The 12,682-nt window shown below is 40.3% G+C and overlaps 1 protein-coding gene and 18 non-coding genes across 23 annotated transcripts in view; 1 reads left to right on the top strand and 18 right to left on the bottom strand.

Moving 5' to 3' along the window:
- Positions 1-12,682, top strand: part of FER1L5 (fer-1 like family member 5) — a 676,118-nt gene that overhangs the window by 430,521 nt on the left and 232,915 nt on the right. The window lies entirely within an intron of this gene.
- TRNAR-CCU (transfer RNA arginine (anticodon CCU)) lies at positions 475-547 on the bottom strand. Its single transcript has one exon. It is a non-coding gene; the product is annotated as a tRNA-Arg (tRNA).
- Positions 961-1,053, bottom strand: TRNAI-UAU (transfer RNA isoleucine (anticodon UAU)). Its single transcript is given in 2 exon segments — positions 961-996; positions 1,016-1,053. It is a non-coding gene; the product is annotated as a tRNA-Ile (tRNA).
- TRNAR-CCU (transfer RNA arginine (anticodon CCU)) lies at positions 1,751-1,823 on the bottom strand. Its single transcript has one exon. It is a non-coding gene; the product is annotated as a tRNA-Arg (tRNA).
- TRNAR-CCU (transfer RNA arginine (anticodon CCU)) lies at positions 3,036-3,108 on the bottom strand. Its single transcript has one exon. It is a non-coding gene; the product is annotated as a tRNA-Arg (tRNA).
- On the bottom strand, positions 3,522-3,614 carry TRNAI-UAU (transfer RNA isoleucine (anticodon UAU)). The gene is given in 2 exon segments: positions 3,522-3,557; positions 3,577-3,614. It is a non-coding gene; the product is annotated as a tRNA-Ile (tRNA).
- Positions 4,321-4,393, bottom strand: TRNAR-CCU (transfer RNA arginine (anticodon CCU)). Its single transcript has one exon. It is a non-coding gene; the product is annotated as a tRNA-Arg (tRNA).
- Positions 5,201-5,293, bottom strand: TRNAI-UAU (transfer RNA isoleucine (anticodon UAU)). Its single transcript is given in 2 exon segments — positions 5,201-5,236; positions 5,256-5,293. It is a non-coding gene; the product is annotated as a tRNA-Ile (tRNA).
- TRNAR-CCU (transfer RNA arginine (anticodon CCU)) lies at positions 6,000-6,072 on the bottom strand. Its single transcript has one exon. It is a non-coding gene; the product is annotated as a tRNA-Arg (tRNA).
- Positions 6,486-6,578, bottom strand: TRNAI-UAU (transfer RNA isoleucine (anticodon UAU)). Its single transcript is given in 2 exon segments — positions 6,486-6,521; positions 6,541-6,578. It is a non-coding gene; the product is annotated as a tRNA-Ile (tRNA).
- TRNAR-CCU (transfer RNA arginine (anticodon CCU)) lies at positions 7,059-7,131 on the bottom strand. The gene has a single exon. It is a non-coding gene; the product is annotated as a tRNA-Arg (tRNA).
- Positions 7,545-7,637, bottom strand: TRNAI-UAU (transfer RNA isoleucine (anticodon UAU)). Its single transcript is given in 2 exon segments — positions 7,545-7,580; positions 7,600-7,637. It is a non-coding gene; the product is annotated as a tRNA-Ile (tRNA).
- On the bottom strand, positions 8,344-8,416 carry TRNAR-CCU (transfer RNA arginine (anticodon CCU)). Its single transcript has one exon. It is a non-coding gene; the product is annotated as a tRNA-Arg (tRNA).
- TRNAI-UAU (transfer RNA isoleucine (anticodon UAU)) lies at positions 8,829-8,921 on the bottom strand. The gene is given in 2 exon segments: positions 8,829-8,864; positions 8,884-8,921. It is a non-coding gene; the product is annotated as a tRNA-Ile (tRNA).
- TRNAR-CCU (transfer RNA arginine (anticodon CCU)) lies at positions 9,628-9,700 on the bottom strand. Its single transcript has one exon. It is a non-coding gene; the product is annotated as a tRNA-Arg (tRNA).
- TRNAI-UAU (transfer RNA isoleucine (anticodon UAU)) lies at positions 10,114-10,206 on the bottom strand. The gene is given in 2 exon segments: positions 10,114-10,149; positions 10,169-10,206. It is a non-coding gene; the product is annotated as a tRNA-Ile (tRNA).
- Positions 11,182-11,274, bottom strand: TRNAI-UAU (transfer RNA isoleucine (anticodon UAU)). The gene is given in 2 exon segments: positions 11,182-11,217; positions 11,237-11,274. It is a non-coding gene; the product is annotated as a tRNA-Ile (tRNA).
- On the bottom strand, positions 11,981-12,053 carry TRNAR-CCU (transfer RNA arginine (anticodon CCU)). Its single transcript has one exon. It is a non-coding gene; the product is annotated as a tRNA-Arg (tRNA).
- TRNAI-UAU (transfer RNA isoleucine (anticodon UAU)) lies at positions 12,467-12,559 on the bottom strand. The gene is given in 2 exon segments: positions 12,467-12,502; positions 12,522-12,559. It is a non-coding gene; the product is annotated as a tRNA-Ile (tRNA).

Here is a 12,682-nt window from a genome sequence, read left to right as displayed (position 1 = left end):
TTATTGGGTCTCTAGCATCTAAAATGTCAGTACGGTGCGTGTCCAAAGAAATAGTAAAAACAAAAATGCAACCCTTTTCTAACTCGATGGAAAGGTTTTGGAGGACCCAATGTTACCATGGTAAATGGCATGTTTTAGCTACTGCACCCACAGGAATGTTGTGGTGGATGAAGCCTTTTGGTAACACAGTTTGGCCAGTCGCAACAAGCTTAAAAACACAATCTCAAGTGGTGAAGATTAAGCAACAAACCAACTTGCACCCCAGAAATAGTAAAAACAAAAATGCAACCCTTTTCTAACTCGATGGAAAGGTTTTGGAGGACCCAATGTTACCATGGTAAATGGCATGTTTTAGCTACTGCACCTACAGGAATGTCGTGGTGGATGAAGCCTTTTGGTAACACAGTTTAGCCAGTCGCAACAAGCTTAAAAACACAATCTCAAGTGGTGAAGAATAAGCAACAAACCAACTTGCACCCCAGATGGGACTTGAACCCACAATCCCTGGCTTAGGAGGCCAGTGCCTTATCCATTAGGCCACTGGGGCTCAGTGAGACTTGCGTGTGTGCCTGATTTTTTCCGCAGTAATCAGTCATTTAAATGCTTGGAAAAAGGGAAGTTGTTTTGTGTTTTTTGCTTTCCAAATTCCTGCAGGAAATGTGCTGGTACTAATGAGAGCAAAAAATATGGGCCCTCATGCTGTATTGTAGTAAAACGGATTGCTGCAACTCTTTTACCAACGGTAAAAAGTCTTTTGCATTGGCACTTTGTTGACCGACTCATGGAGCGTTTACAATGCAGTTGAACCAATCCTGATTTGTCAACCAATGCTGATGTGTGATAAACACAGTCATTTCTATGTTGTTGTTGCTTTCTTGGTAATATGATATTAAATATTCAGGTTGCAAACGATAACCAATGAGTAATGACCTCAGAAAAGAAGAAATAAGCAAGCAAACATGCTCCAGGTGAGGCTTGAAGTCACAACCTCGGCATAGCTTAACAGATACTGTCTTATAAGTACCGCGCGCTGACCGATTGCACCACTGGAGCACTTTAAAGACACATCTTTTCCCTACGTTTCTATGTTTGGTGACCAGTTTAACTGTTAATAAATTATCTAAGCAAGGCTTGTTCATCAAAATTTAGTTACCTTTTATTTTCACAAATATATTGCACCCAACAATATAGACACTTATGTACTGTGTAATACTGTATATTTAAATGTAAGGCAACATGATCTCACATGTGATCTGCGCGTGAAGTAAAACATTGTTTATTGGGTCTCTAGCATCTAAAATGTCAGTACGGTGCGTGTCCAAAGAAATAGTAAAAACAAAAATGCAACCCTTTTCTAACTCGATGGAAAGGTTTTGGAGGACCCAATGTTACCATGGTAAATGGCATGTTTTAGCTACTGCACCCACAGGAATGTCGTGGTAGATGAAGCCTTTTGGTAACACAGTTTGGCCAGTCACAACAAGCTTAAAAACACAATCTCAAGTGGTGAAGAATAAGCAACAAACCAACTTGCACCCCAGAAATAGTAAAAACAAAAATGCAACCCTTTTTTAACTCGATGGAAAGGTTTTGGAGGACCCAATGTTACCATGGTAAATGGCATGTTTTAGCTACTGCACCTACAGGAATGTCGTGGTGGATGAAGCGTTTTGGTAACAAAGTTTGGCCAGTCGCAACAAGCATCAAAACACAATCTCAAGTGGTGAAGAATAAGCAACAAACCAACTTGCACCCCAGATGGGACTTGAACCCACAATCCCTGGCTTAGGAGGCCAGTGCCTTATCCATTAGGCCACTGGGGCTCAGTGAGACTTGCGTGTGTGCCTGATTTTTTCCGCAGTAATCAGTCATTTAAATGCTTGGAAAAAGGGAAGTTGTTTTGTGTTTTTTGCTTTCCAAATTCCTGCAGGAAATGTGCTGGTACTAATGAGAGCAAAAAATATGGGCCCTCATGCTGTATTGCAGTAAAACGGATTGCTGCAACTCTTTTACCAACGGTAAAAAGTCTTTTGCATTGGCACTTTGTTGACCGACTCATGGAGCGTTTACAATGCAGTTGAACCAATCCTGATTTGTCAACCAATGCTGATGTGTGATAAACACAGTCATTTCTATGTTGTTGTTGCTTTCTTGGTAATATGATATTAAATATTCAGGTTGCAAACGATAACCAATGAGTAATGACCTCAGAAAAGAAAAAATAAGCAAGCAAACATGCTCCAGGTGAGGCTTGAACTCACAACCTCGGCATAGCTTAACAGATACTGTCTTATAAGTATTGCGCGCTGACCAATTGCGCCACTGTAGCACTTTAAAGACACATCTTTTCCCTACGTTTCTATGTTTGGTGACCAGTTTAACTGTTAATAAATTATCTAAGCAAGGCTTGTTCATCAAAATTTAGTTACCTTTTATTTTCACAAATATTTTGCACCCAACAATACAGGGAATACAGACACTTATGTACTGTGTAATACTGTATATTTAAATGTAAGGCAATATGATCTCACATGTGATCTGCGCGTGAAGTAAAACATTGTTTATTGGGTCTCTAGCATCTAAAATGTCAGTACGGTGCGTGTCCAAAGAAATAGTAAAAACAAAAATGCAACCCTTTTCTAACTCGATGGAAAGGTTTTGGAGGACCCAATGTTACCATGGTAAATGGCATGTTTTAGCTACTGCACCCACAGGAATGTCGTGGTGGATGAAGCCTTTTGGTAACACAGTTTGGCCAGTCACAACAAGCTTAAAAACACAATCTCAAGTGGTGAAGAATAAGCAACAAGCCAACTTGCACCCCAGAAATAGTAAAAACAAAAATGCAACCCTTTTTTAACTCGATGGAAAGGTTTTGGAGGACCCAATGTTACCATGGTAAATGGCATGTTTTAGCTACTGCACCTACAGGAATGTCGTGGTGGATGAAGCCTTTTGGTAACAAAGTTTGGCCAGTCGCAACAAGCTTCAAAACACAATCTCAAGTGGTGAAGAATAAGCAACAAACCAACTTGCACCCCAGATGGGACTTGAACCCACAATCCCTGGCTTAGGAGGCCAGTGCCTTATCTATTAGGCCACTGGGGCTCAGTGAGACTTGCGTGTGTGCCTGATTTTTTCCGCAGTAATCAGTCATTTAAATGCTTGGAAAAAGGGAAGTTGTTTTGTGTTTTTTGCTTTCCAAATTCCTGCAGGAAATGTGCTGGTACTAATGAGAGCAAAAAATATGGGCCCTCATACTGTATTGCAGTAAAACGGATTGCTGCAACTCTTTTACCAACGGTAAAAAGTCTTTTGCATTGGCACTTTGTTGACCGACTCATGGAGCGTTTACAATGCAGTTGAACCAATCCTGATTTGTCAACCAATGCTGATGTGTGATAAACACAGTCATTTCTATGTTGTTGTTGCTTTCTTGGTAATACGATATTAAATATTCAGGTTGCAAATGATAACCAATGAGTAATGACCTCAGAAAAGAAGAAATAAGCAAGCAAACATGCTCCAGGTGAGGCTTGAACTCACAACCTCGGCATATCTTAACAGATACTGTCTTATAAGTACCGCGCGCTGACCGATTGCGCCACTGGAGCACTTTAAAGACACATCTTGTCCCTACGTTTCTATGTTTGGTGACCAGTTTAACTGTTAATAAATTATCTAAGCAAGGCTTGTTCATCAAAATTTAGTTACCTTTTATTTTCACAAATATTTTGCACCCAACAATACAGGGAATACAGACACTTATGTACTGTGTAATACTGTATATTTAAATGTAAGGCAATATGATCTCACATGTGATCTGCGCGTGAAGTAAAACATTGTTTATTGGGTCTCTAGCATCTAAAATGTCAGTACGGTGCGTGTCCAAAGAAATAGTAAAAACAAAAATGCAACCCTTTTCTAACTCGATGGAAAGGTTTTGGAGGACCCAATGTTACCATGGTAAATGGCATGTTTTAGCTACTGCACCCACAGGAATGTTGTGGTGGATGAAGCCTTTTGGTAACACAGTTTGGCCAGTCGCAACAAGCTTAAAAACACAATCTCAAGTGGTGAAGAATAAGCAACAAACCAACTTGCACCCCAGAAATAGTAAAAACAAAAATGCAACCCTTTTTTAACTCGATGGAAAGGTTTTGGAGGACCCAATGTTACCATGGTAAATGGCATGTTTTAGCTACTGCACCTACAGGAATGTCGTGGTGGATGAAGCCTTTTGGTAACAAAGTTTGGCCAGTCGCAACAAGCTTCAAAACACAATCTCAAGTGGTGAAGAATAAGCAACAAACCAACTTGCACCCCAGATGGGACTTGAACCCACAATCCCTGGCTTAGGAGGCCAGTGCCTTATCCATTAGGCCACTGGGGCTCAGTGAGACTTGCGTGTGTGCCTGATTTTTTCCGCAGTATCATCATCATCATCATCATCATCATCATTTATTTATATAGCGCCACTAATTCCGCAGCGCTGTACAGAGAACTCATTCACATCAGTCCCTGCCCCATTGGAGCTTACAGTCTAAATTTCCTACTATAGACACACACTCACACACATACAGACAGAGAGGGAGAGACTAGGGTCAATTTTTTGATTGCAGCCAATTAACCTACCAGTATATTTTTTGGAGTGTGGGAGGAAACCGGAGCACCTGGAGGAAACCCACGCAAACACAGGGAGAACATACAAACTCCACACAGATAAGGCCATGGTCGGGAATCGAACTCATGACCCCAGTGCTGTGAGGCAGACGTGCTAACCACTACGCCACTGTGCTGCCCCCTAATCAGTAGTAATCAGCAGTAATCAGTCATTTAAATGCTTGGAAAAAGGGAAGTTGTTTTGTGTTTTTTGCTTTCCAAATTCCTGCAGGAAATGTGCTGGTACTAATGAGAGCAAAAAATATGGGCCCTCATGCTGTATTGCAGTAAAACGGATTGCTGCAACTCTTTTACCAACGGTAAAAAGTCTTTTGCATTGGCACTTTGTTGACCGACTCATGGAGCGTTTACAATGCAGTTGAACCAATCCTGATTTGTCAACCAATGCTGATGTGTGATAAACACAGTCATTTCTATGTTGTTGTTGCTTTCTTGGTAATATGATATTAAATATTCAGGTTGCAAACGATAACCAATGAGTAATGACCTCAGAAAAGAAGAAATAAGCAAGCAAACATGCTCCAGGTGAGGCTTGAACTCACAACCTCGGCATAGCTTAACAGATACTGTCTTATAAGTACCGCGCGCTGACCGATTGCGCCACTGGAGCACTTTAAAGACACATCTTTTCCCTACGTTTCTATGTTTGGTGACCAGTTTAACTGTTAATAAATTATCTAAGCAAGGCTTGTTCATCAAAATTTAGTTACCTTTTATTTTCACAAATATATTGCACCCAACAATACAGGGAATACAGACACTTATGTACTGTGTAATACTGTATATTTAAATGTAAGGCAATATGATCTCACATGTGATCTGCGCGTGAAGTAAAACATTGTTTATTGGGTCTCTAGCATCTAAAATGTCAGTACGGTGCGTGTCCAAAGAAATAGTAAAAACAAAAATGCAACCCTTTTCTAACTCGATGGAAAGGTTTTGGAGGACCCAATGTTACCATGGTAAATGGCATGTTTTAGCTACTGCACCCACAGGAATGTTGTGGTGGATGAAGCCTTTTGGTAACACAGTTTGGCCAGTCGCAACAAGCTTAAAAACACAATCTCAAGTGGTGAAGATTAAGCAACAAACCAACTTGCACCCCAGAAATAGTAAAAACAAAAATGCAACCCTTTTCTAACTCGATGGAAAGGTTTTGGAGGACCCAATGTTACCATGGTAAATGGCATGTTTTAGCTACTGCACCTACAGGAATGTCGTGGTGGATGAAGCCTTTTGGTAACAAAGTTTGGCCAGTCGCAACAAGCTTCAAAACACAATCTCAAGTGGTGAAGAATAAGCAACAAAACAACTTGCACCCCAGATGGGACTTGAACCCACAATCCCTGGCTTAGGAGGCCAGTGCCTTATCCATTAGGCCACTGGGGCTCAGTGAGACTTGCGTGTGTGCCTGATTTTTTCCGCAGTAATCAGTCATTTAAATGCTTGGAAAAAGGGAAGTTGTTTTGTGTTTTTTGCTTTCCAAATTCCTGCAGGAAATGTGCTGGTACTAATGAGAGCAAAAAATATGGGCCCTCATGCTGTATTGCAGTAAAACAGATTGCTGCAACTCTTTTACCAACGGTAAAAAGTCTTTTGCATTGGCACTTTGTTGACCGACTCATGGAGCGTTTACAATGCAGTTGAACCAATCCTGATTTGTCAACCAATGCTGATGTGTGATAAACACAGTCATTTCTATGTTGTTGTTGCTTTCTTGGTAATATGATATTAAATATTCAGGTTGCAAACGATAACCAATGAGTAATGACCTCAGAAAAGAAGAAATAAGCAAGCAAACATGCTCCAGGTGAGGCTTGAAGTCACAACCTCGGCATAGCTTAACAGATACTGTCTTATAAGTACCGCGCGCTGACCGATTGCACCACTGGAGCACTTTAAAGACACATCTTTTCCCTACGTTTCTATGTTTGGTGACCAGTTTAACTGTTAATAAATTATCTAAGCAAGGCTTGTTCATCAAAATTTAGTTACCTTTTATTTTCACAAATATATTGCACCCAACAATACAGACACTTATGTACTGTGTAATACTGTATATTTAAATGTAAGGCAATATGATCTCACATGTGATCTGCGCGTGAAGTAAAACATTGTTTATTGGGTCTCTAGCATCTAAAATGTCAGTACGGTGCGTGTCCAAAGAAATAGTAAAAACAAAAATGCAACCCTTTTCTAACTCGATGGAAAGGTTTTGGAGGACCCAATGTTACCATGGTAAATGGCATGTTTTAGCTACTGCACCTACAGGAATGTCGTGGTGGATGAAGCCTTTTGGTAACAAAGTTTGGCCAGTCGCAACAAGCTTCAAAACACAATCTCAAGTGGTGAAGAATAAGCAACAAACCAACTTGCACCCCAGATGGGACTTGAAACCACAATCCCTGGCTTAGGAGGCCAGTGCCTTATCCATTAGGCCACTGGGGCTCAGTGAGACTTGCGTGTGTGCCTGATTTTTTCCGCAGTAATCAGTCATTTAAATGCTTGGAAAAAGGGAAGTTGTTTTGTGTTTTTTGCTTTCCAAATTCCTGCAGGAAATGTGCTGGTACTAATGAGAGCAAAAAATATGGGCCCTCATGCTGTATTGCAGTAAAACGGATTGCTGCAACTCTTTTACCAACGGTAAAAAGTCTTTTGCATTGGCACTTTGTTGACCGACTCATGGAGCGTTTACAATGCAGTTGAACCAATCCTGATTTGTCAACCAATGCTGATGTGTGATAAACACAGTCATTTCTATGTTGTTGTTGCTTTCTTGGTAATATGATATTAAATATTCAGGTTGCAAACGATAACCAATGAGTAATGACCTCAGAAAAGAAGAAATAAGTAAGCAAACATGCTCCAGGTGAGGCTTGAACTCACAACCTCGGCATAGCTTAACAGATACTGTCTTATAAGTACCGCGTGCTGACCGATTGCGCCACTGGAGCACTTTAAAGACACATCTTTTCTCTACGTTTCTATGTTTGGTGACCAGTTTAACTGTTAATAAATTATCTAAGCAAGGCTTGTTCATCAAAATTTAGTTACCTTTTATTTTCACAAATATATTGCACCCAACAATACAGGGAATACAGACACTTATGTACTGTGTAATACTGTATATTTAAATGTAAGGCAATATGATCTCACATGTGATCTGCGCGTGAAGTAAAACATTGTTTATTGGGTCTCTAGCATCTAAAATGTCAGTACGGTGCGTGTCCAAAGAAATAGTAAAAACAAAAATGCAACCCTTTTCTAACTCGATGGAAAGGTTTTGGAGGACCCAATGTTACCATGGTAAATGGCATGTTTTAGCTACTGCACCCACAGGAATGTTGTGGTGGATGAAGCCTTTTGGTAACACAGTTTGGCCAGTCGCAACAAGCTTAAAAACACAATCTCAAGTGGTGAAGATTAAGCAACAAACCAACTTGCACCCCAGAAATAGTAAAAACAAAAATGCAACCCTTTTCTAACTCGATGGAAAGGTTTTGGAGGACCCAATGTTACCATGGTAAATGGCATGTTTTAGCTACTGCACCTACAGGAATGTCGTGGTGGATGAAGCCTTTTGGTAACAAAGTTTGGCCAGTCGCAACAAGCTTCAAAACACAATCTCAAGTGGTGAAGAATAAGCAACAAACCAACTTGCACCCCAGATGGGACTTGAACCCACAATCCCTGGCTTAGGAGGCCAGTGCCTTATCCATTAGGCCACTGGGGCTCAGTGAGACTTGCGTGTGTGCCTGATTTTTTCGCAGTAATCAGTCATTTAAATGCTTGGAAAAAGGGAAGTTGTTTTGTGTTTTTTGCTTTCCAAATTCCTGCAGGAAATGTGCTGGTACTAATGAGAGCAAAAAATATGGGCCCTCATGCTGTATTGCAGTAAAACGGATTGCTGCAACTCTTTTACCAACGGTAAAAAGTCTTTTGCATTGGCACTTTGTTGACCGACTCATGGAGCGTTTACAATGCAGTTGAACCAATCCTGATTTGTCAACCAATGCTGATGTGTGATAAACACAGTCATATCTATGTTGTTGTTGCTTTCTTGGTAATATGATATTAAATATTCAGGTTGCAAACGATAACCAATGAGTAATGACCTCAGAAAAGAAGAAATAAGCAAGCAAACATGCTCCAGGTGAGGCTTGAACTCACAACCTTGGCATAGCTTAACAGATACTGTCTTATAAGTACCGCGCGCTGACCGATTGCGCCACTGGAGCACTTTAAAGACACATCTTTTCTCTACGTTTCTATGTTTGGTGACCAGTTTAACTGTTAATAAATTATCTAAGCAAGGCTTGTTCATCAAAATTTAGTTACCTTTTATTTTCACAAATATATTGCACCCAACAATACAGGGAATACAGACACTTATGTACTGTGTAATACTGTATATTTAAATGTAAGGCAATATGATCTCACATGTGATCTGCGCATGAAGTAAAACATTGTTTATTGGGTCTCTAGCATCTAAAATGTCAGTACGGTGCGTGTCCAAAGAAATAGTAAAAACAAAAATGCAACCCTTTTCTAACTCGATGGAAAGGTTTTGGAGGACCCAATGTTACCATGGTAAATGGCATGTTTTAGCTACTGCACCCACAGGAATGTTGTGGTGGATGAAGCCTTTTGGTAACACAGTTTGGCCAGTCGCAACAAGCTTAAAAACACAATCTCAAGTGGTGAAGATTAAGCAACAAACCAACTTGCACCCCAGAAATAGTAAAAACAAAAATGCAACCCTTTTCTAACTCGATGGAAAGGTTTTGGAGGACCCAATGTTACCATAGTAAATGGCATGTTTTAGCTACTGCACCTACAGGAATGTCGTGGTGGATGAAGCCTTTTGGTAACAAAGTTTGGCCAGTCGCAACAAGCTTCAAAACACAATCTCAAGTGGTGAAGAATAAGCAACAAACCAACTTGCACCCCAGATGGGACTTGAACCCACAATCCCTGGCTTAGGAGGCCAGTGCCTTATCCATTAGGCCACTGGGGCTCAGTGAGACTTGTGTGTGTGCCTGATTTTTTCCGCAGTAATCAGTCATTTAAATGCTTGGAAAAAGGGAAGTTGTTTTGTGTTTTTTGCTTTCCAAATTCCTGCAGGAAATGTGCTGGTACTAATGAGAGCAAAAAATATGGGCCCTCATGCTGTATTGCAGTAAAACGGATTGCTGCAACTCTTTTACCAACGGTAAAAAGTCTTTTGCATTGGCACTTTGTTGACCGACTCATGGAGCGTTTACAATGCAGTTGAACCAATCCTGATTTGTCAACCAATGCTGATGTGTGATAAACACAGTCATTTCTATGTTGTTGTTGCTTTCTTGGTAATATGATATTAAATATTCAGGTTGCAAACGATAACCAATGAGTAATGACCTCAGAAAAGAAGAAATAAGCAAGCAAACATGCTCCAGGTGAGGCTTGAACTCACAACCTCAGCATAGCTTAACAGATACTGTCTTATAAGTACCGCTCGCTGACCGATTGCGCCACTGGAGCACTTTAAAGACACATCTTTTCCCTACGTTTCTATGTTTGGTGACCAGTTTAACTGTTAATAAATTATCTAAGCAAGGCTTGTTCATCAAAATTTAGTTACCTTTTATTTTCACAAATATATTGCACCCAACAATACAGGGAATACAGACACTTATGTACTGTGTAATACTGTATATTTAAATGTAAGGCAATATGATCTCACATGTGATCTGCGCGTGAAGTAAAACATTGTTTATTGGGTCTCTAGCATCTAAAATGTCAGTACGGTGCGTGTCCAAAGAAATAGTAAAAACAAAAATGCAACCCTTTTCTAACTCGATGGAAAGGTTTTGGAGGACCCAATGTTACCATGGTAAATGGCATGTTTTAGCTACTGCACCTACAGGAATGTCGTGGTGGATGAAGCCTTTTGGTAACAAAGTTTGGCCAGTCGCAACAAGCTTCAAAACACAATCTCAAGTGGTGAAGAATAAGCAACAAACCAACTTGCACCCCAGATTGGACTTGAACCCACAATCCCTGGCTTAGGAGGCCAGTGCCTTATCCCTTAGGCCACTGGGGCTCAGTGAGACTTGCGTGTGTGCCTGATTTTTTCCGCAGTAATCAGTCCTTTAAATGCTTGGAAAAAGGGAAGTTGTTTTGTGTTTTTTGCTTTCCAAATTCCTGCAGGAAATGTGCTGGTACTAATGAGAGCAAAAAATATGGGCCCTCATGCTGTATTGCAGTAAAACGGATTGCTGCAACTCTTTTACCAACGGTAAAAAGTCTTTTGCATTGGCACTTTGTTGACCGACTCATGGAGCGTTTACAATGCAGTTGAACCAATCCTGATTTGTCAACCAATGCTGATGTGTGATAAACACAGTCATTTCTATGTTGTTGTTGCTTTCTTGGTAATATGATATTAAATATTCAGGTTGCAAACGATAACCAATGAGTAATGACCTCAGAAAAGAAGAAATAAGCAAGCAAACATGCTCCAGGTGAGGCTTGAACTCACAACCTCGGCATAGCTTAACAGATACTGTCTTATAAGTACCGCGCGCTGACCAATTGCGCCACTGGAGCACTTTAAAGACACATCTTTTCCCTACGTTTCTATGTTTGGTGACCAGTTTAACTGTTAATAAATTATCTAAGCAAGGCTTGTTCATCAAAATTTAGTTACCTTTTATTTTCACAAATATATTGCACCCAACAATACAGGGAATACAGACACTTATGTACTGTGTAATACTGTATATTTAAATTTAAGGCAATATGATCTCACATGTGATCTGCGCGTGAAGTAAAACATTGTTTATTGGGTCTCTAGCATCTAAAATGTCAGTACGGTGCGTGTCCAAAGAAATAGTAAAAACAAAAATGCAACCCTTTTCTAACTCGATGGAAAGGTTTTGGAGGACCCAATGTTACCATGGTAAATGGCATGTTTTAGCTACTGCACCCACAGGAATGTTGTGGTGGATGAAGCCTTTTGGTAACACAGTTTGGCCAGTCGCAACAAGCTTAAAAACACAATCTCAAGTGGTGAAGATTAAGCAACAAACCAACTTGCACCCCAGAAATAGTAAAAACAAAAATGCAACCCTTTTCTAACTCGATGGAAAGGTTTTGGAGGACCCAATGTTACCATGGTAAATGGCATGTTTTAGCTACTGCACCTACAGGAATGTCGTGGTGGATGAAGCCTTTTGGTAACAAAGTTTGGCCAGTCGCAACAAGCTTCAAAACACAATCTCAAGTGGTGAAGAATAAGCAACAAACCAACTTGCACCCCAGATGGGACTTGAACCCACAATCCCTGGCTTAGGAGGCCAGTGCCTTATCCATTAGGCCACTGGGGCTCAGTGAGACTTGCGTGTGTGCCTGATTTTTTCCGCAGTAATCAGTCATTTAAATGCTTGGAAAAAGGGAAGTTGTTTTGTGTTTTTTGCTTTCCAAATTCCTGCAGGAAATGTGCTGGTACTAATGAGAGCAAAAAATATGGGCCCTCATGCTGTATTGTAGTAAAACGGATTGCTGCAACTCTTTTACCAACGGTAAAAAGTCTTTTGCATTGGCACTTTGTTGACCGACTCATGGAGCGTTTACAATGCAGTTGAACCAATCCTGATTTGTCAACCAATGCTGATGTGTGATAAACACAGTCATTTCTATGTTGTTGTTGCTTTCTTGGTAATATGATATTAAATATTCAGGTTGCAAACGATAACCAATGAGTAATGACCTCAGAAAAGAAGAAATAAGCAAGCAAACATGCTCCAGGTGAGGCTTGAACTCACAACCTCGGCATAGCTTAACAGATACTGTCTTATAAGTACCGCGCGCTGACCGATTGCGCCACTGGAGCACTTTAAAGACACATCTTTTCCCTACGTTTCTATGTTTGGTGACCAGTTTAACTGTTAATAAATTATCTAAGCAAGGCTTGTTCATCAAAATTTAGTTACCTTTTATTTTCACAAATATATTG

This window comes from Mixophyes fleayi, chromosome 4, assembly GCF_038048845.1.
Source record: "Mixophyes fleayi isolate aMixFle1 chromosome 4, aMixFle1.hap1, whole genome shotgun sequence".
NCBI lineage: Eukaryota > Metazoa > Chordata > Amphibia > Anura > Limnodynastidae > Mixophyes > Mixophyes fleayi.
The sequence above is the reverse complement of the archived record's forward strand: the minus strand, read 5'-3'. Positions and strand labels throughout refer to the sequence as shown.